We start from the raw sequence: 24901 nt of genomic DNA, 5'->3' as shown, positions 1-24901 counted from the left end.
TCCAGAGTGACTAGACACAGATAGAACTTGGTATGAGTTAAATATCACCCCATAGATTTAGTCTTCATTGTCTTTTTTGTTTAATTGTATTTGTCTTGTTCCTTTTCTTGTTCTTCTTGCTCTTCTTCTTCTTCTTCTTCTTCTTCTTCTTCTTTGATGGGTGTCTCACTGTGTAGCCCAAACTTGTGAAACCCTTTTACTGTAGTCTCTCAAACACTGGGATTACAGGTGAGTGCCACTACACTCAACCCTTAGATGCATTTTAGTCCATATATTTTTAAATAATTTTTATATTAATCACAGTTTATTCACTTTATATCCCAGCTATAGCCCCCTCCCTCATTCCCTCCCAATCCCACTCTCCTCCTTCATCTCCTCCCATGCCCCTCCCCAAGTCCACTGATAGGGAAGTTTCTCCTCCCCTTCCATCTGACCCTAGCTCATCAGGTTTTATCAGGACTGACTGCCTTGTCCTCCTCTGTGGCCTGGCAAGGCTGCTCTCCCTCAGGGGGAGGTGATCAAAGAGCCAGCTGCTGAGTTCATGTCAGAGACAGTCTCTGTTCCCCTTATTAGGGTAACCCACTTGGAGATTCAGCTGCCATGGGCTACATTTGAGCAGGGGTTCTAGGTTATCTCCATGAATGGTCCTTGGTTGGAGTATCAGTCTCAGAAAAGACTCCTGGGCCCAGATATTTTTGCTCTGTTGCTCTCCTTGTGGAGCTACTTCACAACTGTAATTTTGCTTCTATTATGAATTGTAATGTGACTGTCTGTAATTTCTGATGGTTTTAGGTGATCCTCAAAGAGATTGAAACCCATGGGTTGAGTAGCACTGGTATATAGGCTAGAGGTCATCACAGGTTGAGAAGCACTGGTGTAGGAGATGGGGGTCACCTCAGCTGTCATTCATCAAGATGGACACCCACTTTTTTTCTCTGATTGAGACTTGAACTTGTTGATTTGCCTAGGCTGAGATATAATCTTCTTTGACTTTCTGGGCTCACTCTTTTTCGGTCTCCAAAGCATATAATTACAAACAACATGACCACATTCAATTTTTTATGTGGCTCTGGGGATGAAATTAGAGCCCTCATGTTTTTGTATGGCAAACTGACTTATCTTGGTGGCTCCCATCAGTGGGTTCTTAAAGTCAATGCAGAGAACAGAGAAACACCTTTTTCTCTTAAAGAAACTTTGAGGTATTTTTAATGCAAAACTATGAATATGCAAAGAAAGGAATTACAATAAAAGATAGCATCAATGGAAGACAATTTTCTAGAAAACAGATATTTTTAAAAAATCATTATTTTTGTTTTCATTTATTGGGAAGCGGTTATGAAAGTATTTTTGAATCCTGGAGACACAAGAAACAAACAGCTCGGATGAAAAGCACAGCTCTCCATATTTAAGACTATTCATTCAACCCAACCCAAGATCCTCTCAATCATTGCTGATAATATTTCAGGTAAGTTGGCAGCTGTGGACTGTACAAGGTTAGAACAAAGTTATTACTGGCTGTTTCTTTCCACTCTTTTCATCCCTCTCTCCAGGTCTGGGTTCTTAATGAGGAGACAATCGTCGGTGACAGGAAGAATATAAGACTTCACAGAAAAATGGAGGGAATCCAAGGCAGTGGTTATGTTACTAGGAAAAAAAAAGTCATGTAGCCTGAGACTTTGCTATGACTGGAGATGGTGAAGCAATAGTGTCATTTCACTGAGGAAACAGCAATACATTCTAGGGAGAAATTCAGCTGGGTCAGTTCTGTGATGCTCATGGATCTCATTCTTCTGAGACCAGGTCGCCCCTCTTCTTAGAGCTATGTCCATTCTGGCTGACTGATCTCTCCTCTTGACAATATTGCAGCCCTGAAAGCCACACACTGCTCTGCCCCAGCTCCAAAGGGAACTGAAGCCCCCACCGAGGACTTATTCCCCTGGAATGTTCCAAAGGGACTGAAATAGAGATCACAATTCTCAGTGTTGAGCTTCAGTGGGCATCATCACAACAGAGCTAGAACAAGCTGAGCTAAGCATTCCTATTGTCCCAAGACAAAATTGTGCTGCAACTGACAATTTTCTGATGATTGTCAAGAAAAGGCTACTCCCTGTTTCAAATCCCAGAGAGTCTGTGCTTGAACATTTGAATACAGCCTCTGATCTTTTCTTCTGTTAATCTTCATCACTGTTGTCTGCAATGTGAGCTCTCTTACTGTCTGGTTTTAGCTATTAAAAAGTTTTCTTTCTTTCTGAAGTGATATTTACGATAAATAACTTTAGGGGTTTAAATCTACCTTGGGTAAAATTTAAAAGTTGATGACTAGGAATTAGTCCATAAATAATAACAAGATTATGCAATTGAAACATGAGAATAATTTTTGTAGTGTATTTTTCTTTTTTAATTTATTTTTTATTAGATACAGTTTATTCACTTTGTATCCCAACTGTAGCCCCTCCCTTGTCCCCTCCCAATCCCACCCTCTCTCTTCTCTACCCATGCCTCTCTCCAAATCCACTGGTAGGGGAGGTCTTCCTCCCCTTCCCTCTGACCCTAGTCTGTCAGGACTTATCAGGAGTGGCTGCATTGTCTTCCTTTGTGACCTGATAAGGCTTCATCTCCTTTCCCAGTGGGAGGTGATCAAAGAGCAGGCCACTGAGTTCAGAGTATCAGAGATAGTCCCTGTTCCCATGACTAGGGAACCCACTTGGACACTGAACTGCCATGGGCTACATCTGTGCAGGGGTTCTATGAATGGTCCTTGGTTGGAATATCAGTCTCAAAAAACACCCCTGTGTTCAGATATTTTGGTTATGTTGCTCTCCTTGTGGAGTTCCTGTTCCCTCCAGGTCTTTTTTTTTTTTAATATATCTTTAATTACAATTTATTTACTTTGTATCACAGCTGTAGCCCCACTCTGATTCCCTTCCAATCCTACCCTCCCTCCCTCCCTCTCTCATCTCCTCCTATACCCCTTTCCCAGTCCACTGATAGGGGAGGACCTCCTCTCCTTCCTTCTGACCCTAGCCTATCAGGTCTCCTCAGGACTGTCTTTCATAGTGTTCCTATGTGGCTTGGTAAGTCTGATCCTCCCTCATGGGGAGGTGATCAAAGAGCCAGCCACTGAGTTCATATCAGAGACAGCCCCTGTTCTGATCTGTCATGGGCTACATCTGTGCAGGGGTTCTAGGTTATCTCCATGAATGGTCGTTGGTTGGAGTATCAGTCTCAGAAAAGACCCCTAAGCACAGATTTTTTTTTTGGTTCTGTTGTTCTCCTTGTGGAGCTCCAGACACGTTCATGTCTTTGTATCTCCCCCTTCTCCATAATATTCCCTGTACTCTGCCCAAAGTTTGCTATGAGTCTCAGTATCTGCTTTGATACCCTGCTGGGCAGAGTCTTTCAGATGCCCTCTGTGGTAAGCACCTGTGTTGTTTCTTGTTTTCACCTTCTTCTGATGTCCATCCTCTTTGCCTTTCTGAATGAAGATTGATCATCTTACCCAGGGTTCTCCTTCTTGATTAACTTACTTAGGTGTACAGATTTTAGTGTGATTATCCTCTATTATATGTCTAATACCCACTTATAAGTTGGTATATACCATGTATGTCATTCTGCTTCTGGGATACCTCACTCAGGATGATCTTTTCTAGTTCCCACCATTTACCTGCAAATTTCATGATTTCCTTGTTTTTAATAGCTGAATAGTATTCCATTGTGTAAATGTACCACAATTTCTGTATCCATTCTTCAGTTGAGGGACATCTGGGTTGTTTCCAGCTTCTGGCTATTACAAATAAAGCTGCTACAAACATGGTTGAGCGAATGTCCTTGTTGTGTACTTGAGTATCTTTTGGATATATACCTAGGAGTGGTGTAGCTGAATCTTGAGGTAGCACTATTCCTAATTGTCTTAGAAAGCACCAGATTGATTTCTAAAGTGGCTGTACAAGTTTACGTTCCCACTAGCAATGTTGAGAGATGTTCGTTTCATTAGTATCAACTTATTTGTAGATTTTTCTGAGGCAGCACCATTCAAAAAATTATAATGTAAATCACCCAAATAATTACAAATTTCTCAGTAAACACATTTGAAAAAGTTTAAAAAAATAGTATCTTGACTTATAGTAGGTATATAAAGGAATTAATAAGAATCCAGTTTGTTGTATATATGGATGACATTTCACTGCATTTTAAGTTCTCAAATACCCTCCCCTCCCAGTTACAGCCACTATATTGCATTGTGTAGCTCCAAGAAATTACATGTAAAAAGTTGTCTTTACCTTTTTAGAGAACTGATAAATAATCAAGACACATAGATATAAAGTATTATGATTCAAGGCAGGAGAAAAGGATGTGTGTGTGAAAACACAGACTAAACTATGATCTGTGGATATAATTGTATCTGTGGTGAATATGGGAAGTTTTTATGCAGTGGAGGGAACTTGGGATATACCTTGAGGGTGAGTGATGGGAGTGGGCATGAAAGAGTTATCTGGACTGAAAGACTAGGTAAGGTAATGTTCTAGTTGAAATGTAATGTGTCTTCCACAAGCTCATGTTTGAGGACCAACTCTCCAGCTGATGATGGTTTATGCCAACAATAGCATATGCTGCAGCTGCTATTGGATGCTGCTGCTGTGGCTGATGATGCTGAAGATGCTGAAGATGCTGATGGTGTTGATGATGCTAATGATGTTGACAATGTCAACGATGGTGGATGCTGATAGTGGATGCTGTCAATGCCGTTGATGATGGATGCTGCTGCTGCTGCCACTGGATGCTGCTGCTGTGGCTGGTGATGCTGAAGATGCTGATGATGCTGATGATGTTGACGATGTCAACGATGGTGGATGCTGATGATGCTGACAATGCTGATGATGGTGGATGCTGCTGCCATGGCTGATGATGCTGATGATGTTGAAGATGCTGATGATGCTGAAGATGCTGATGATGCTGATGATGTTGACGATGTCAATGGTGGTGGATGCCGATGATGCTGACGATGCTGATGATGGTGGATGCTGCTGCCGTAGCTGATGATGCTGATGATGTTGAAGATGCTGATGATGTTGAAGATGCTGATGATGCTGAAGATGCTGATGATGCTGATGATGTTGACGATGTCAATGGTGGTGGATGCCGATGATGCTGACGATGCTGATGATGGTGGATGCTGCTGCCGTAGCTGATGATGCTGATGATGTTGAAGATGCTGATGATGTTGAAGATGCTGATGATGCTGAAGATGCTGATGATGCTGATGATGTTGACAATGTCAATGGTGGTGGATGGATGCTGATGAAGCTGACAATGCTGATGATGGTGGATGCTGCTGCCATGGCTGATGATGCTGATGATGCTGAAGATGCTGATGATGCTAATGATGTTGACGATGTCAATGGTGGTGGATGCTGATGAAGCTGACAATGCTGATGATGGTGGATGCTGCTGCTGTCACTAGATGCTGCTGCTGTGGCTGATGATGATATTTGATGATGATATTTAGAAGTAAGGCCTATCTGTTGGAAGTAGAAAACTCAGCCCAGGCCCATGTCATGGCCTGTTTCCCTCTGACTTCATGATGGAAACAGTCTCTACCTCCACACCTCCTCCCAACACTGTGAGCTGTTTAAGATGTCTTCCCAAACTTTCCTTCCCTTATTTTTTTTGGTCAGCTACTTTGATTGGAGCAATGCAGAAGTAGCTAATATAAGCTATTAAGTGTGACAGCATAGGAACCCAAAGTACAGAAGAGCACAATTCTCTGTCTTACCATGATTTGGTCACTTCTTTGTATCTAAGGGTCACCAGGGAAATTTCATATATGTTGTTACTACTGAAAGATGTGGTAAAACTGCTATATAGGGCACCTTTTGAGGGTTCTTAGTTTTGTACAGAAAATAATTAAAGGGGAACTCAAGGGAAAACTCAAGGAAAGTATTATTGACATTTGAGAGAGAAAACAATGGGCATGAAAGCCAGAGTTTTTAGGAGGAAGGGAGGAGGGAGGATTTCCTGGGAGGAGGGAGAGAGAAAAAGCAGAGCTTTCTGAGTTAGAGTCAAGAGAACAGGGAGGCTCCTCAGAGGAGCAGCATATTGGTGGGGGAGAGGGCAGTGTTTTCAAAGAAATAGAGTGGGGATGCCTTCAGGGGTAAGCGGGTTGAGGGTTTGGGCCCGTGTACTGAAGAAAAAGATCTCAAGGGAAAATGTCATGCTTCCTAAGGTTTAATTTAGAACTCAGAGAGCAGACAGTCTTAGCAGTGGGGAAGGGCTCTGCAAACCACTTCAGTGTGTATTTTGTTAGGGAACAGCTCTTCTCCCAGTTTTCTTGCCTTGTCTTCATGCTTTGTTATTTTCCAATCTCTGACCACAGACTGGTCTTCTTTAGATTGTAAAGCAAGATTTTTTTTTTAATCCTGGTAGCAGGAGGTCTTCTCTTCCTGGCAAAGGAAGTTCATACTGTGTACATTAAAATGGTATTATCAACTTCTGACCAAGCCATTTGAAAATGGGACTAACTGACCATCAATCACACTATTTGTGTCAGAGGTTGTCTCTGTGTTGGTATTCAAGTGTTTCACCTAAGGGTTCCAACCTCAGATGTACTTGTTACCCACTTCTGAAAAGATTCTATCAGCCACATGTCAGCTCCCATGTAACAGAGGAAGTCAACATATATCTAAAACAACATCTAGGAATCTACTTTCTTTCCCTTTCTTTCTGTCTACTATTGCTATCAAAACCAGTGGTTTCTCTGCTGTTCCTTCCTACTCTTTTGGTGCAGTATATAAAGCTTCTAAGAGCAGAAGTATATTTGGGGAAATTCACCAAGGAATAATCCATTGGATACCCACTGATGCCATTTGATTCCATTTCATTCTGACATCATCTTCCTAGAGCCAGTATTTGATTTCTTAGGGAAGGGTGTGGCCAAAAAATTTGCTTCCATTTCATGTGCCAGTCACAAATGGTGGATTGTTGTCCATATTGTAACCAGTAGCTCTAAGCTGGATGTTCCTATAATTCCTTTAATTCCCTTCCTCCAGTTCAAATCATTTCCTAGCTTGGCTATCAGCACTTTATTCATGTTTACTAGGTTATTAATAACATTTTAGTAGAAGATATTAATGAGAGGCTGGGGAGAGGAGGTATAGAAGGCAAGGCGTGTGGGAGAGTGCACCACCTTCCAACAACCCCTGAACTTTCCGCTGTCCACATGCTCCTCAAACCTAGTCTTTTGGTGGGAGGGGTTTAACAAAAGTTTCATTCTGACTGATTGAATTGCTGGCCATTTGTGGTCAGTTTGCCTGTCAGCACCATCCTTTGGGGATGATAAGGCTAAAAAGTCTTTCTGTTTTGTTTTGTTTAAACCTTTTTTAAAAATTAATTAATTCAGTTTACATCTTGGTCATAGGCCCCTCACTCCTCTTTCCTCCCATTTCTACGCTTCATCCTGCATCCCTCTCCCTTATTCTCAGGAATAGCAAAGCCCCCCCCCCCCCAGCCAGACACCCCAGGTCATCTATTCACATGAGGATTGAGTTCCTCTTCCTCGCCTGTGGCCTGGTAGGAAAGCCCCATCAGGGGAAAGTGAACAAAAAGCAGGCAACATAGTCCATGTCAGCGATCCCCTACTCCCCTAACTAGTGAGCCCACATGAAGCCTAAGATGCCCATCAGACTTATCTTGTTGGGGTCTATTCATTGTAGTATGTCTATCCTGTACCTTATGACTAAAATCCACTTATAAGTGAGTATATATCATGAGTGTCTTTCTATGTCCCAGTTACCACACTCAGAATGATCTTTTCTAGTTCCATCCATTTGCCTGCAAATTTCATGATTTTTGTTTGTTTGTTTGTTTCAATGGCTGAGTTGTATTGTATTGTGTAAATGTGCCACAATTTACGTATCCATTCTTCAGTTGAGGGACATCTAGGTTGTTTACAGTTTCTGGTTATTATGAACAAAGCTGCTGTGAACATGGTTGAGTAAATGTCCTTGTTGTATGGTGGAGCATCCTTTGGGTGTATGCCCAGGAATAGTATAGCTGGGACCTGAGGTATGGCTATTCCCAGTTTTCTAAGAAAGTACCAGGTTGATTTCCAAAGTGGTTGTATAAGTTTGCATTCCCACCAGCAATGGAGAAGTATTCCTTTTTCTCCACATCCTTGCCAGCATGTGTTGTCACTTGAGTTTTTTATCTTAGCCATTCTGACAGGTATAAGATGAAATCTCAGAGTTGTTTTGACTTGCATTCCCTGATGACCAAAGATGCTAAGCATTTCTTTTAGGGTTTCTCCACCATTCGAGATTCCTCTGTTGAGAATTCTCTGTCTAGCTCTGTATCCCATTATTTAATTGGGTTATTTGGTTTCTTGGTGTTTAATTTCTTGAGTTCTTTATTTTTCTGGATATTAGTCCTTTGTCGGATAGAGGTAAAGATCTTTTCCCAATCTGTAGACTGTTATTTTGTTCAATTGATAGTACCCTTTGCTTTACAGAAGATTTTTCAGTTTCATGAGATCCTATTTATTGATTGTTGATCTTAGAGCCTGAGCTTTTGGTGTTCTTTTCACGAAGTTGTCTCCTGTGCCATTGAGTTGAAGGCTCTTACCCACTTTCTCCTCTTCTAGCAGATTTAGTATATCAGGTTTTATTTTGAGGTCTTTGATCCACTTGGACTTGAGTTTTGTGCAAGGAGATGAATACGGATCTATTTGCATTTTTCTACATGTAGACATCCAGTTAGACCAGCACCATTTGTTGAAGATGCTATCTTTTTCCCATTGTATGGTTTTGGCTCCTCTGTCAAAAATTGGGTGTGCATAGTTGTGTGAATTTATTTTTGGTGTTGTAAGTATATACAATCAACTGTGCTGTGCTCTGCTCAAGCTCCTTTGGCTTTGGCACTTTAGAACATTTAACAACCTACTTTGAACCGCCCACATCTCCATTGTCTCACTGAGGACTTTCTGTAAAATTGCGGAAAACTGTTCTATCTAAGCACAAGGCAAAAAGCAAAAAAAAAAAAAAAAAAAAAAACAAAAAAAACAAAAACAAACAAACAAACAACAACAACAACAAAAACCACCACCAACAAAACCAAAAACAAAACAAAAGCACACCAAGAGACACTTAAAGAAGACTGAATTCCAAATCTAAGTATGCTAGCTCTCCGGCTCCCTGAGGTGTGCACCCAGCATCATTTCCTTAGTTCTGCATTGGGAAAAGCACCTGCAGTAACAGTTTTCCCTGACTGACTTCTCTCCCATTTCCCACAGTGTTTCTCAAGACTCATTTTCTATATCTCCATCTCATCCCTCTCAGGGAACTCTGTGGGAGAGGAGGCAGAAAGAGTGCAAAGCCAGAGGGGGTGGAGGACACCAAGCAACCAGGCTTCTAGACACAGCAGGGCTGGTATGCACATGTGAGCTCACAGAGACTGAGGCAGCATGCTCAGGGCCTGTGCAGGTCTGCTTGGGTCTGTACCCTTTGGGGCCCTGAAGCTGAAAGGAGAAGTGGACACAGCCCACCGTCCCTATCCCAGAAGCTACTTACGGTTGATAACCACTTGCAAATGAAAAATTAATTTTCTTCAAGGGCTTCTCACTGGGCAGAGCCTCAATCTTAATGGTAAGTCCCATGCCTGGAAGTAGATAGTCAACAGAAAATGAACTCCACAGCATCTTTGGAGGTTCTCTGTTTCATAATGTTGTGTCAGGACATTTTTTTTCTACCTTTCAATCCTTTGCATATATATTATGGCTTTTAGTTTTCTGTGTTTTTATGGGATTCCTATGTGTATGAATGTGTGTTTTTCTGGGTCTATGTGTATTTTTTTGTGTTTTTTTCATTAGATTTTTTTTCTTGTTTGCTTCTTTTGTCATATTCGGGTTTGTTTGTTTTTTATTTATCTTTTTAATTTAATTATTATTTACTATCAAATAGGCATCTGTTTTCTAAAGAGACAGAAATAATGTGGATCCTGACAGAAGGGGAGATGAGAAGAAACCGGGAATATTAAGGAAGAAATAATCACCAGAATAAATTGTGTGAAAAAAAATAATTTTCAAATGGAGAAAAGAAAAAGACAATCCTTTAAATAAACCAGGGTCAATGGGGCAGCTCAAGGTCGGGCTCTGCATGAACCTAAGGTCATATGCCACCCAGAAATCTCTGCTATCATGTATGTTAGGCTATATCATGATTCAACAAGTCTAAAACCCACAGGGCATTGGTTATAATAGTGAATCACAAATTATAATCCAAGGCAAATGAAGTGACATTTTAAAATTCCTCACTACACTCTGAAGTTGTGAAAACGTGTTGTTAAAACATCTGTTTCATTTATTTACTTCAGTCCCACAACCAGTCAGTTAAGTCAGAACATGTTTGCTGTATAAATTGAATACTCAGGGAACGTCAAACTTTCCACATTCCCCTTACTTAATTGAGGGCTGGTGGGACACATCTGCCATATCAGCCATCTCCACAATAAGCTGAAATAATCGTGTTGCTTCGCTCCCCAGGCTGTTGTGAGCATAAGTCCTAAATATTGTTGTGAGGCACGTGGCACATATGGAAGTGCCATGCCAATGTTAAACACTGTTAAACAACAGACTGGTACAGTCTATTTAAGACTCCCAAGAGAACAGACTGAGGAATGCTACTTACAATTGCTATTATTTTTCTCTTGCTACTTACAATTGCTATTATTTTTTCAGTTTGTTACTGGTTAAAGAGATGACTTTTTCATTCAATACCTTTTTTGGTCACTAGACTTTAATGTAAACATGCACAGTTCTTGGTCACTATTGAGGTTCTAACAACAGGAAAATGATAAATCAATTAAAGACTAGAATAACTTGCAAGGGAGATGACCATGATTTCTATTATATTTTGGACCCCAAATGTCCCCTAAAGGCCATGTGCTTTATATCCAGGGTGTTACTATAGAGAGCTGGTGGAGATATTATGAGATGGAGTCCCTGAGAGTTTGCCTTCAAGAGGATAATGAGACCCAGGCCCTCTCTCCTTCTTCTCTCATTCCCTGCATCGCCATGAGGTGAACAGTTTTGCTCCTACATGATGCTGCCTTGCCAAGTTGTCTCATCATATGCGCAGTGAAGCGGGGTCCTACCACCAACTGGAAACCCTAAAGCTGCAAGAAAAAAAAATAGACATTTTCCCTCTAAGTGAATTTTTGAATTTTATTTGTAGTGATGTAAAGCTAACTCACACAACGTTCCTTTCCACATTGCACTCATTCCTCTGCCACGTGACTTTGCAAGTGATGCTCCTTTTTCCATCACAGGGAACCTCCTCCTTGACTGTTCACCCAGCCACAGACTCGCTGCACCCAACAGGATGCTCATTAAAAGATCCAAGCCAGGCCTTGATGAGAGCCTGCGTAACTGCAGCTTCCCGGTGCTGCTCCTTCACGCTCCCATGAGCTCCTGGGCTGATCTGAGGGCGGATGCCAAACCGGAGCAGAGCCTGACACTCAGTAGCCCAGTAGCCGCCCATTTGTAGAGGGACCCAGCTGAGCCCAACACAAACCCCAACTTCAGATCATGAGTTAATCATGTTCTTATTAGTTGAAGTACCCAGTGCTTTGAAAAAGACAGCTGAATGGTACTGTAACATTGTTAAATAACTATACCTCTACTGTGGCCAAATCTACGCAGCACTCCTGTTCTCTCCTCCCCGACAGTTTCCTCCTGCTTCAAGAATTGCAAAAGATATTTTTTTTTTCTCCTGTTGACTCCACCTCTCTTCTTGCCTTGGTAGGAGTAAGTTCACTCTGCCGCTAGCCAAATATGGAAGCGAATGTGTCACTCCATAACCCTTCCAAGGTTTTCTGATCCTTCTCACCCTTTGTAACAGGAGCTCATTATGACACTGCCTTCAGCAGAAAGCTTATTACTCAGACAGACAGCTTGAAGTAAAATTTCTCTGACATTCTCTGAGTTGGGGTGGGAGCTAAACAGACACATGGTGGGTGGGAAGACGCTGCTTGGCAGAGACATTTGAAACGTATTTTTATGCAAAGGGATTCATCTATAGTTTTCATGGAACTTGACACTTGAATCTGAACTTCAAGAGCTAATTTTCCCTCCAATCATTTCAATGATACATTCAGGAGCCCCTCTCCTCTCCTTCTCTAGAGAAGCTCATACAAAGGACATGGATCTCAAACTCCTTTCACACTGCATCCCCATGCTAGTGGTAACCGTGGTACCCTCCTCCATTTCCTTCTTTTCCTCCAAACCTCTAAATTAATCCAGGAATGTGGAGAATTAGTGAAGATTTTATTGGGGAAACTCATAGTGAAGTTGTATTTTTTATTGCTTTGTAGAAATTTTCATGAAGACCTCTTCCAAATTATCTGACATCTTTTACACAAACAATAAATGTAATAAATATTCAGGTTCTAGCATTCAATACTCCTTGGGTGACAGCATGTAAATTAGGAAAAATATTATTTTCCTACTTTGTCTTGAAACATAAGATATCTTTATAAGCTTGAGATTTCCAGAATTTCTGACTCTGTCTCCTTCTTCATACAATTTACTAGGGAGGGAGGATTGCAGGACACTTGTAAATATCAAAGTCTTTTTTTTTTTTTTTTAGCAAATATATCTCTCCCAAAATAAGGGAGGAATTTACATGTACAGTGGATGTTTTTTCTAATCACTACATATATCAGATGAACTTTCTTTTTTAATTTTCATTTTTTATATTAATTACAGTTTATTTACTTTGTATCCCAGCTGTAGACCCCTCTCTCATTCCCTCCCAATCTCGCCCTCCCTCCCTCATCTCCTCCCTGCCCCTCTCTAAGTCCAAACAGTGTTTTCTAAAGCATGGTTATATGGACCATGTAGTCCTGTTCCCTCTTTAGCAGAGTATCGGCAATGCAACCTGTACATGGGTTATGAGAACAACTTCAGTTCTTTGGTTAATTATGAAGTTCAGGAGTGTGTGTGGGGGTGGGTAGCAAATACCTCTAACATGGGTACTTGAAGGAAGTTCCAGATATGGGTAACACCTTTCTGGGCTGCACCAACACTTGAGATTTATAATATATCACCGAGGACGCTTGGATTAGAAAAGAAAATGCGGGCAACTCTTAAACGGCAGCATTTGCTACAAGCAAACACGGGGGCACACAGACATACTAAAGTTTATTTCCCAGGGCACCAAGCAGTCTCAAAACATTAGGTGAGTGAGAACCAGAGCTGCGTGCCATTCCTGTTTTAAAGCAAACCCCAAAATACCCACAAATAAAGACTCCAAACCATACCTGGCACAGTTATTGGGCTGGGAACCTGTGATTAGACAGGCCATGGGTCCTAGGGGAAAACCTATGCTATCCCTCTGCTGACCGAGCATGATTTTAAACCAACTCCCAATGACTTCTCCTTGTATTTATATATTAGTGCGTCTCTCAACCTTACCAGGGAATCTTCATTTTGCAGTAGATGGTGAGGACTACAGAGACCCCCAACAGTCAAGGTACAGACTGGCCAGCTCTAAGTGGAACATCTTGAACACAGGTGCTTCCTGCTCAGTGGTCATCATGGCTGAAGGGGCAGAAAGAGTGTAAGTGCCAGAGGCAGTGTCTGGCTGCAGGGAAACAGTGTTTTCCAGACGCAGAGGACGGTGGACATAGGGACTCATTGTGGTTGTGACACCATGCCTAAGGCCTGTGTACACTCAAGCCAGACAGAACCCTGGCATGGAGAGGGAGGAGGCATGAAGTTCTACCACAGCTAAGGAGCTACCCGCTCTTGATGGCTGCCGGGCGGGGGAGGTCAGTTCCTTTAAGGGCATGACTCCTGGTGTGTTGACTACCGTCCAGCAAAGACCACACATCCAGGAATGCATGAACAGCACAAATGGGACTTGATAGGCTGAAAAAGAGAGAGAGAGAGGAGAATAAGTTGATAGTGAAGGGGGTGGATCTGGGAGGTGTCAAAGGAAAAGGGTAAATATGCTCAAAATACATTGTGCAAAACTCTAAAAGAACTAATGAAAAAATGATTTTAATAAAAGACTCTACAGACTAGAAAACTCAACCCTTCCAACCTAATTGGTAATGAATAACCTTATTTTTTAATTTTAATTTGCCTTCATTTAATTGTAAATGCTTGGTATTATGCATAAAGGAACAAGAGACAGTGTGGCCTATAAATTATTCACTTCAACTTCTAATTTTGATTCTAGAGCCAAATAATAAAATGGAAATAAGGGAAAACATTCCAAAATGAGTCATAAGATCTATGAAGGTCTAAAAAATTATTTTCAATTCTTGGATCATATTAGAATATACACAAGCTAATGAATCATATATTAGTACACTTTGCCAAGCTCTAACAGATGGTGCCTCCACTGGAGAATGTAACATTTACTCCTCCTTGTGGAAACCAGTTTAGATGTAGAACAACTGACAGAAGCCAGTGGCATGGGGGCAGCCAGGTCCATACGTCTGTGCCCAGCATCTCTTAATGAAGGTCATTTCATCTCTGTACAGTACAAATGTAAGATTAGATAGAAATAAGACATATGGACCTATTTCAGGAACACTCTCAAAGGAGCCAGAGTTGTAAAAACAAAGAAATTATACTGAGAGCATCTGTCTCTTCAAAGGAAGGAAAAGTTATTGCTGGGTACATTGAATTCATTGGTGAAAAAGGGATGGATATTCTGAAATGGAAAAGAAGAAGACAAATCGGGCCAGATCTACACAGCATGGTGACTGATTGGGTTGGTCCATGTGGACCTCAGTACCAACTTTCTATCAGACTCTGTATTCTCTGTGTTCATCCCCATCAGTGTGTATTTTGCATTAATGGTCTGTATGTCAATGCCCTTCGAAGGCCTGGCCATTGGGTCAGTGTATCTACTTTGGAGAGTATGAAGTGCTTTCAGATTGAAGATCTGATGAGTCACACCCAGCCAAAGCACGTGAGTATGAGATAGGAAAGCCTAGCTCAGTGGTTCTTAATCTTCTGAATGCTGTGACCCTTTAATACAGTTCTATATGCTGTGGTGACACCCAATCATAACATTGTTTTTGTTGCTACTTCATAACTGTGATTTTGCTACTGTTGCGAACCATAAGGTAAATACTTTCTGAGATAGAAGTTTGTCAACCAGGTCAGGACCCACAAGTTGGAAACTGCTGGCCCTTTCTCATGTTTGAGCAACCTGTGAGATGCAGCTCTTTGGAACATGGTGCTGAGGCATGGTTCTTGACTAAAGCTGCAGCCTGGCTCAACTTTCTTGTCTCTTCTCACCTCCCCTCTCTGCTCCTTTCCTGAGTTCCTCCTGAGAGCACTTCTTTAACAAGTTTCTGACAGATTCTTGTTCAACACTAGCTCCTAAAAATCTATTTTCATATTCTCAATGGACAGTACTGTCTTATAGACAGCACCCAAACATATTTGTTCAGACTATTCTAGGGATGTAGACATAGGGGTGGTAGTATAACCTCCATTTTATCAGGAAAAACAATATACCAGGAATGAAAATGAGCCTCAGCCTCCCATTGTTACTTTCAGAACTAAAATTAGGGAGTCTGATAAACTGGCTCTTTTGACAGCAATAATCACCTTCACTCAAGTCCATGGAAGCTAATAGCTTTGCCTCAGGAATGTTTCAGTCAGAGGTAAGTCAGAAGCTTATCCTGTGTCTGAGAGGAAGGTGTCACCATGAGCCTTGATAGAATATTCACCCTGAAAACTGGGAAGCACTTAACTCACACAATGCAAGACTTGCCCAGAGTGAGGCCTTTCTCCTCCTTCCCTCCCTCCATTTCTTTTTGAGGCAGGAGTTTGAGGTTTCCCTAGCTGGCCTGGGCTTGCAATGGAAGGATAAGTCAATTTATTATTCCCCTATTGGTGTAAGTTTCTTAGGTTCACCCTGGTCAGACTTATGCTTTCTAAGAATGTAAACAGACTTTATATGAGCAAACAGCTTATTTATTTTTTCTTTCTTTCTTTTTTAATATAGAGATACAATCTCACCACATTTTCCAGCCTGGCCTTGAACTCCTGAGTTCACATGATCTTGCATCATCTTGCCAAGTGGCTATGACTGCAAGCACATGCCAGCACCACCCAGCTCTAACAGGCTTTGTTTGACTGAATTTGGCAGGACTTCTCAGAGCATTTATCTTGCAAATGTCTGAATGGATATTTCCAAACGTAGTGGTTATACAGTTATTTCTTTCTGAGCCTTTTATTGTTGTTATTTTGGCTTTTGAGACAGGGTTTCTTTGTGTAGCCTTGGGTGTCCTGGACTTGCTTTGTAGACCAGGCTGGCCTCAAACCCACAGAGATCTGCCTGCCTCTGCCTCCTGAGTGCTGGGATTACAATTGTGTGCCACTGTGCCCGGCTGTGTTTTTGTTTCCTTGGGCAAGATTGTGAACTGACAGAGTTTCCTTTTACTTTCAGCCACTTCATTTCTGAGTCACTCAGTATGACAGTCAGTATGAGGGTAGGTGTCTATGACCTATCATTGTGAACTAAGTAAGCCCTTCTGTTCTCAGAGGGATAAAGTTGGTGGGTGATGGTCTTCTTGATTCCATGTGTATATATCTCTGCTTTTAATTAGGTTCCAAAACCCTAGAAAACACACTAGATACGGAACTTTATTTAATAAAATTAAGCACAAGGGTTGTATCTAATTAATGCAATTAATATCATGGCCCCCACATAATTTAGAATGACTTTGGGAAATAGTCCTAGAATACCATAGCACTGGCTATTTGCTGTCCCTGACACAATCCTTTCAGAAAGCTGTTGTCATGTATCTGTGGTCTGCTGGCTGTCATCTGTCTATCTAACATCTATCATCTACCTATTATCTATCACTTATCTATTTATCATTTACTATCTTCCCTCTAGACTGTAGCTTCATTAACATCAAATCCTTCACTTTGCTTGCTACTTTATTTATAGCACCAGGTATATGGCAAGTACTCTCTCATCTTTCTCTGTGTGTGTGAACACGTGTGCATTTGTTTGTGTGCAAGTGCGTGTGTTTGTGTGTGATTGTGAGAAGAATGAAAAAAAGAAAGAAAGAAAGAAAGAAAGAAAGAAAGAAAGAAAGAAAGAAAGAAAGAAAGAAAAAGAAAGAAAGAAAGCGGAAAAGGCTAGAGGGAGGGGAGGAGGGAGGCATTCAGTGTGAGCACAAGCTTGTGACACTTTTTGGCTTTTCTCCAGGTGTGACACTGTGGTGTCTGTGTTATGTGTCTGCCTCACCCACATACCTAAGCTACAAGGCTGTCTTATTCAACTGTGATATAAATCATCTTCTAGAATTTGCATGGCTTGGGGAATGAGAGCTATCTTTTGTTTTGTTTTGGCAGAAAAGGGTGAAGGGAATCAATGACTTGAAGACTATGGTGAATTTTGACCAACTTAGTTATAACACCCATTAGAAGAAAGTTTATTTATACACATTTATCTATTTATTCATGAATTCATCCACTTCCATTGGTCCATTGATTTTTATACTGAACCAAATTATCCAAATAACTTTTTTGATGACTAATGATTGTTACATGCTTCATAATTTAGATCAAATTAAAAAACTTATTACTCTTGGACACCACAGGAAACAGAAATAAGACATGCTGGGTGTACTAGTTCGGACTGCCAACCTTCGTTCTGGTTTTTAATACACCATTCCAAGCCTTCCTGGTTTTTCAACTTTCTGCTTGGAACTCGGATGGGCCTGTCTGTCTATGGACGTGGTATTCTCTGTGAGGCCATCAACAGGCTTCCTTTGGGGCGTATATCCGGGTTTTGACCACAGTGATGGGGTAGGCTGCTCTTCTCTTGACTTGTCTGCTGGGTTTCTAACATCTCCTGTAACTGGACGGACAGCTCTCTCCCTTAATTTGGGAAATCTTCTACTATGACATTTTCATCAAAAATGTTTTCTATGTCTTTGCACATAATTTTTCTCTTTGTTCTCTTCTTATTATTTATAAATTATATCTTCCCATAGTTCTGTTCAGAGTTTGACTATTCTCTTTGTCCATTCTTATTAATTTATTTTTGTCATTGTGTGATTGTCCTTGTTTGATTTTTAGGCTGAATAATCAATCTTTCCATTAATTTTACTTTTATTTGGCATACTGAATTTTTTTTATTTCTTGTATTTCCTGTGAGTTTTGTTCAATATTTCTATCTCTTTATTGACTTCTATGTTCATATCCTCTTTTGACTTCCTTGTTTGTATTTTCTTGAAATTCATGCAAGGAGTTTTTGTATCCCCTTTGATTTATTTGAAAACACTTATCATTTTTAAAAGTCTTGTTTATCTGGGATTTTGTCTAATTCATTTCCACTGGAGGCAATTATTAAGAGATTAATAGTATTGAATAATTAGTTGCCTTGGTTTTACATGTTCTTGTGTTTTACCTTAAGACTTATGCACCTGGGGTTAGGTCACTAGCGAATTGTTTTTAATCCCTGTATTATTTTAGTTGAAGTGTTTTCATTGTTCAAGAGGGACTAAGTTGGAATAGACTTGAGGCCATTTTCCTGGCTAGAGTAATGCTTAGGACAGAATTGTTTTCCAGTACTCCACTAAGAGTGAAGGATGGTCCCTTCTGAGGCTCTGATCCAACATCCTTGTTTATTCCCTGCAGACGCTAGAAGATTACACTTCCATGCCATGTACTATCTTTCTTCTATTTACTGAGATACTTTTATAAGGCAGTCTCAAGGTCCCAAGCCTGACTACAGGTTCCTTTTATACCCGAAGATGATTGAAGTTCTTGATCCTTAGACCTCCATCTCTCAAGTGTGGAGAAAACAGGCATGGACTGCCATACCCAGCTCAGGAGAAAAGAGAATACTTGATGTTGACTTTATTAAATAGGGAGGAACCAAGCTAGTAAGTGGTGAATTAAATTTTCATAGCAAATGACCAGTGGACAAAGCAAAAGGGAGACAGCCTTAGCAGAAAGTTGTTTTCAGCTCTGCTCTTACTCCAAAGTCAGGTCAATTAGGAGATTGTGACTCTTCATCTCTACAGGAACAGACAAACAAAACATTAAGTGATTTCTTTTTATAAAAGTCATCAAGGGAGAAAATCAGTGTCTGTATCAGACCTGGCTGTTGGGTCAGTTAGCTCTAAAAGTGGGTATTACCGGAGGGTTAGGGTTGGAGTCGTGGCAGCCCTAACAAGGTAGGCTTGATCTTAGCAAGGCAGTTAGAAAGAGGGGTACTGGTGAGATTTAGAGGAAGGGGTTCGTTCTGGGTGGGCAAACACATCAGGCGAAGAATGAAGACAAACAAGGAGGTCCAACAGTTCCCCTAACCCGAGTCCATCAAGGGGTAGTAACAGGAGGTTGAGATTTAAGCAGAAGACACGAGAAATGCATAATTAATCATTTCTGGGCAAGATGTGGTCCCATTTCTTGTCTTGGCTCCAGTCTCTCCTGCAAGATGCTCTGACAACCTGTCAGACCTGTGTGAAATCTCTTCCTGGGAAACTAGTTTGCCCTCAAGCCAGCACCGGGCTTCTGCCTTTTTCTTCTCTCAGCATGAGATTCCGAGAGAAATAATTCCACTTCCATGGGGACACAGTCTCACTCAAAGAGAATGATAGAAATATCTTTCTTTGGAATATTTTTACACCTACCAAGGTGGACTTAAATTGTGTGGTGTGTGTGTGTGTGTGTGTGAATTTTTAAATTTTTTTCATTAATTTATTTATTCACTTTACATCCTGATCACAGCCCTCCCTCCTCTCCTCACAGTCCCCCTTCACACACCCCACTCTCTCCTCCTCAGAGCAGGGGAAGGTCCCCCATGGGCACCAATATGCCCTGGCACATTCGGTTACTTCAGGACTAGGCTCCCCCTCTCCCACCGCGGCCAGACAAGGTAGCCCAGTTGGGGGGATGAGATACAATGGGAGGCATCAGAGTCAGAGACAGCCCCAACTCTGGTGGTTGAGAGACCACATGAAGACCAAGTTGCCCATCTCTTACATATGTGTAGGGGACCTAGGACCAGTCCATGCATGCTCTTTGGTTGGTGGTACAGTCTCTGTGGGCCTCCATGTGCTCAGGTTAGTTAACTCTGTAAGTCTTCTTATGGAGTCCTTGACCCCTCCGGCTCCCTCAATTGCTCAAACCCAGCTCTTTCAGAGAACTCACAAGTTCTGTCTAATGTTTGGCTGTGTGTGTCTGCATCTGTTTCCATCAGTGCTTCATAAAGCCTCTCAGCGGCTAGACTCCTGACTGTAAGCACAGCAAAATAACATTAATAGTACCAGAGATTGTTTTATCCCATTGGATGGGTCTCAAGTAGGGCAAGCCTCTCGTTGGCCATTTCATCATCTTTGCTCTGTCTTTGTCCCTGCACATTTTGTAGGTAGGACAAATTTTGGGTTGGAGGTTTTGTACGTGGGTTGGTATCTTTATCCCTCCACTGGAAGTCTGCCTGGCCTCTTATCCCTTATCCTTATCCGTGTCTGGAAGATGGCTGCTTCAGGCTCCATATCCCCTGCTGCTAGGAGTCTCCGTTAGGGTGACTCCATGGACTTCCTGGGGCCTCCTTTATCTCAGGTCTGTAGCAAATCCCAGAGATACCCCCACACCTCCAATTTCTGTTCTCTCACCTGGCCCTGTCAGCTCTCCCTACTCTCAATCCTCATCCCTGCTCCCCTCCTTACCCTTTCTCCTACCTAGCTCCCTCCCTCTCTCCACCTCCAATACCTATTTTATTTCCTCTTCTGAGTGAGATTCAAGCATCCTCCCTTGGACCTTCCTTGTTACTTAGTTTCTTGGAGCTATGGAATTATAGCATGATTATACTGTACTTTACTAATATTCCCTTATATGTAAGAACATACCATACATATCTTTTGGGTTTGAGTTATATCACTCAGGATGATCTTTTCTAGTTCCATCCATTTTCCTGCAAATTTCAAGATGTCCTTGTTTTTAAAAGGTGAGTGCCTCGGCCTCTGCTTTCATACCCTGCTGGGCAGAGTCTTTCACAGGCCCTCTGTGGTAGACTTCTGTCCTGTTCTCTGTTTTCTCCCTCTTCCGAGACTCATAGTCAAAATTTTGGCAGAGTGCAGAGAATCTTATAAAGAAGGGGGAGATAGAAAGACCTGGAGGAGACAGGAGCTCCACAAGGAGAGAGAGAGAAAAAAGTCTGGGCACAGGGATCTTTTCTGAGACTGATACTTCAACCAAGGACCATTCATGGATATAACCTAGAACCCCTGCATAGACATAGCCCGTGGCTGCTCAGTGTCCAAGCAGATTGGTAATGGGAATGGGAACTGATATGAACTCTGACATGGACTCAGTGGCCTACTCTTTGATCACCTCTCCCTGAGGGGGGAACAGCTTTACCAGGCCACAGAGGAAGACAATTCAGCCAGTCCTGATGAGACCTGATAGGCTAGGGTCAGATGAGGGAGAGGAGGACCTCTCCTATCGTTGGACTTGGGGAGGGGCATGAGTGGAGAAGAGGGAGAGAGAGTGAGATTGGGAAGGGACAACAGAGGGGGCTACATTTGGGATACCAAATAAATAAACTGTAATTAATAAAAATAAATAAATAAAAAATTTAAAAAGCTGAGTGCTATTCCATTGTGCAAAAATACCACCTTTTCTGTATCCATTCTTCTGTTAAGGGACCAAAGGATTGTTTCCAGTTTCTGGCTATTATGGATAAAGCTGCTATTTACATAGTTGAGCAAATGCTCTTATGGTATGGTAGAGCATCTTTTGTGTATATGCCCAGCAGTTGGTATAGACAGGTCTTGAGGTAGAATTATTCCAAGTTTTCTGAGAAATAGCCAGATTGATTCCCAAAGTGATTGTGCAGGCTTGAACTCCCACCAGTAATGGAGGAGTGTTTTCCTTGCTGCACATCCTCACCAGCATGGACTGTTATTGGTGATTTTGATCTTAGCCATTCTGGCTGATTTCCATTTCCCTGATGACTAAGGATGTTGAGCATTTCTTTAAGTGTTTCTTGGCCATTAGAGATTCCTCTGTTGAGAATTCTCTGTTTATCTCTGTACACCATTTTTTTTTCTTTTGAATTTTTAATATATATTTTATTTTATTAATTACAGTTTATTCACTTTGTATCCTACATGTAGCTCCCTCCATCTTCCCCTCCTAATCCCAACTTCTGTCCCTCTTCTTCACCCATGCCCCTCCCCCAGTCCACTGATAGGGAAGGTCCTCCTCCCTTTCCATCTGATCCTAGTGTATCAGGTCTCATCAGGACTGGCTGCATTGTCTTCCTCTGTGGCCTGATAAGGATGCTCCCCCCAGGGTGGAGGTGATCAAAGAGCAAGCCAATCAGTTCATGTCAGAGACAGTGCCTATTCCCATTACTAGGGAATCCACTTAGACACTGAGCTGCCATGGGCTACACCTGTGCAGGGTTTCTAGGTTATCTCCATGAATGGTCCTTGGTTGGGGTATCAGTCTCAGAAAACACCCTGTGTCTAGCTTTTTTGGTTCTGTTGCTCTCCATGTGGAGCTCCTGTCCCCTCCAGGTATTTCTATTTCCTCCTTCTTTCATAAGATTATTTGCACTCTGCCCAAAGTTTGGCTATACAAGTCCAAGTGGATCAAAGACCTCAATATAAAACCAGACACACTAAACCTGCTACAAGAAAAAGTGGGGAAGAGCCTTGACCTCATTGGCACAGGAGACAACTTCCTGAACAGAACACCAACAGCACAGGCTCTAAGATCAACAGTCAATAAATGGAACCTCATGAAACTGAAAAGGCAAAGGACACTTTCTTCAGAACAAATGACTGCCTACAGATTGGGAAAGGATCTTCACCAACCCCATAACTGACTGAGGGCTAATATCCAGAATTTATAAAGAACTCAAGAAGTTAAACAACAACAAATCGGTACTCCATTTTTAATTGGGTTATTTGGTTTGTTGTTGTCTAATTTCTTGAGTTCTTTTTGTATTTTGGATATTAGCCATCTGTCCAATGTAGGGTTAGTGAAGATCTTTTCCCATTCCATTGGCTGCAGTTTTGCCCTATTGACAGTGTCCTTTGCTGTACAGAAACTTTTCAGTTCCATGAGGTCCCATTTATTAATTGTTGGTCTTATGAGTTTGACAATGTTCTTTCTGTTTCTATTTTGTGGAATAGTTGGAGTAGTATTGATAATAGCTCTTCTTTGAAAGTCTGGAAGTATTTTGTGCTAAAACCATCTGGCCCTGGGCATTTTTTTTTTTTGAGACTGCTTTTTCATGACTGCTTCTATTTCTTTAGGGGTTGTAGAACTATTTAAGTTGTTTACCTGAACTTGATTCAACTTTGGAAAGTGGAATCTATCAAGAAAATTGCCCATTTCATTTATATTTGCCAATTTTGTAGAGTACAGCATTTTGAAATAAGACCTAATGATTCTTTGGATTTCCTCAATATCTTTTGTCATATCCCTTTTTTCATTTCTGGTTTTTGTTAATTTGGATTTTTTTTTCTCTGCTTTTTAGTTAGTTTGGCTAAGAGTTTGTCTATGTTGCTGACTTTTCTTAATATGGACACCTAATTTTTGACAAAGAAACCAAAACTATACAATGGAGAAAAGCAAGCATCTTCAACAAATGGTGCTGGTCTAACTGGATGTCTGCATGTAGAAGATCCAAATAGATATATATTTATCACTCAGCACAAAACTCAAATCCAAGTAGATCAAAGACCTCAACATAAATCCAGATACACTAAACCTAATAGAAGAGAAAGTGGGGAAGAGCCTTGAACTCATTGCCACAGGAGACAACAGAACACTAACAGTTCAAATACTAGGATCAACAATTAAATGGTATGTCATAAAATTGTGGTTAGTTTTTAATGTCATATAAACAGAAGAAATTTCTCCCAGTGACTGGTTAACATAAGAACTTGGCTATAAGTTGTTCTAATATTAAAGTTGGCTTTTCCAATAGTCTTATCCTTAGAGTGGGAGAAAAACCCTTCCACTCTTCCAAATGGGAAAGCCTTCTTTGTCTCTGTTTCCATTTATCACTGACAAAATTTCAAATTAGATTTTCCTTCACGGTCCCTCTTTTGTACCTCAAGTAACCCATCCAATGATGAATCTCCAGCCTTTGTTATCTAGGTAGGTCCTGTTGGCAAAATCTAGGCCCTATGAGTACTGGATACAAAATAAAATTTCCCTGGAGGACTTACAGTTGATTGAAAGAAAGGCATGGAGAAGTGCAGGGCTTTAGTTATAAATAAACTGATCAGAGTATAATTGTTTTCAATACAGTTTAATCAGAATTCTCCTTGTTTGGCTCAAGCAACAGTCCAGGAATGTCATTACTTAGTTATTGGAACAGAATGCCAAATGAGGAAGCACTCAACACAGAAATTACTTCAACTGATTATTTTTGTGTAGGAAAAATCATGAAGTCACCACAAAACAGATATTTTGTTTTACTACCTGTTTATGAAAATGTTGGTTCTCTCCCACTAGGAAAGAATTTATGGGAGACTGAATTATTTATTTGAAATTCCATCTCTTCCCGGTCTTGTTATGGCTTCCCTATGGGAGGAGTATATTTCCAATATTTCTTTTTATATTAGATTTGATCATGAGGTTATTGTAATCAGTGACACATAGGTAGAAGAAGAACAGGGGCCCTTCTGACCAGGTATGTCTCATCTTGCCATCTTCTGAGTCCACCGTGGCTCACAGGGCTAGGATTAATTTTTCAGATTTTTATTATATATATATATTTTATCTCATTTGACACATTATAATTGTACATCTTGTATGTAATGCTCAGATCAGGGTGGCTGGCATACCTCCAACCTCCAACATTTATCATTTCTTTGTGTCAAGGACATTTCATGTCTTCTC

This window comes from Meriones unguiculatus, chromosome 4 (genome assembly GCF_030254825.1).
Source record: "Meriones unguiculatus strain TT.TT164.6M chromosome 4, Bangor_MerUng_6.1, whole genome shotgun sequence".
NCBI classification, from domain to species: Eukaryota; Metazoa; Chordata; class Mammalia; order Rodentia; family Muridae; genus Meriones; species Meriones unguiculatus.
Note: the sequence above shows the minus strand (reverse complement) of the source record.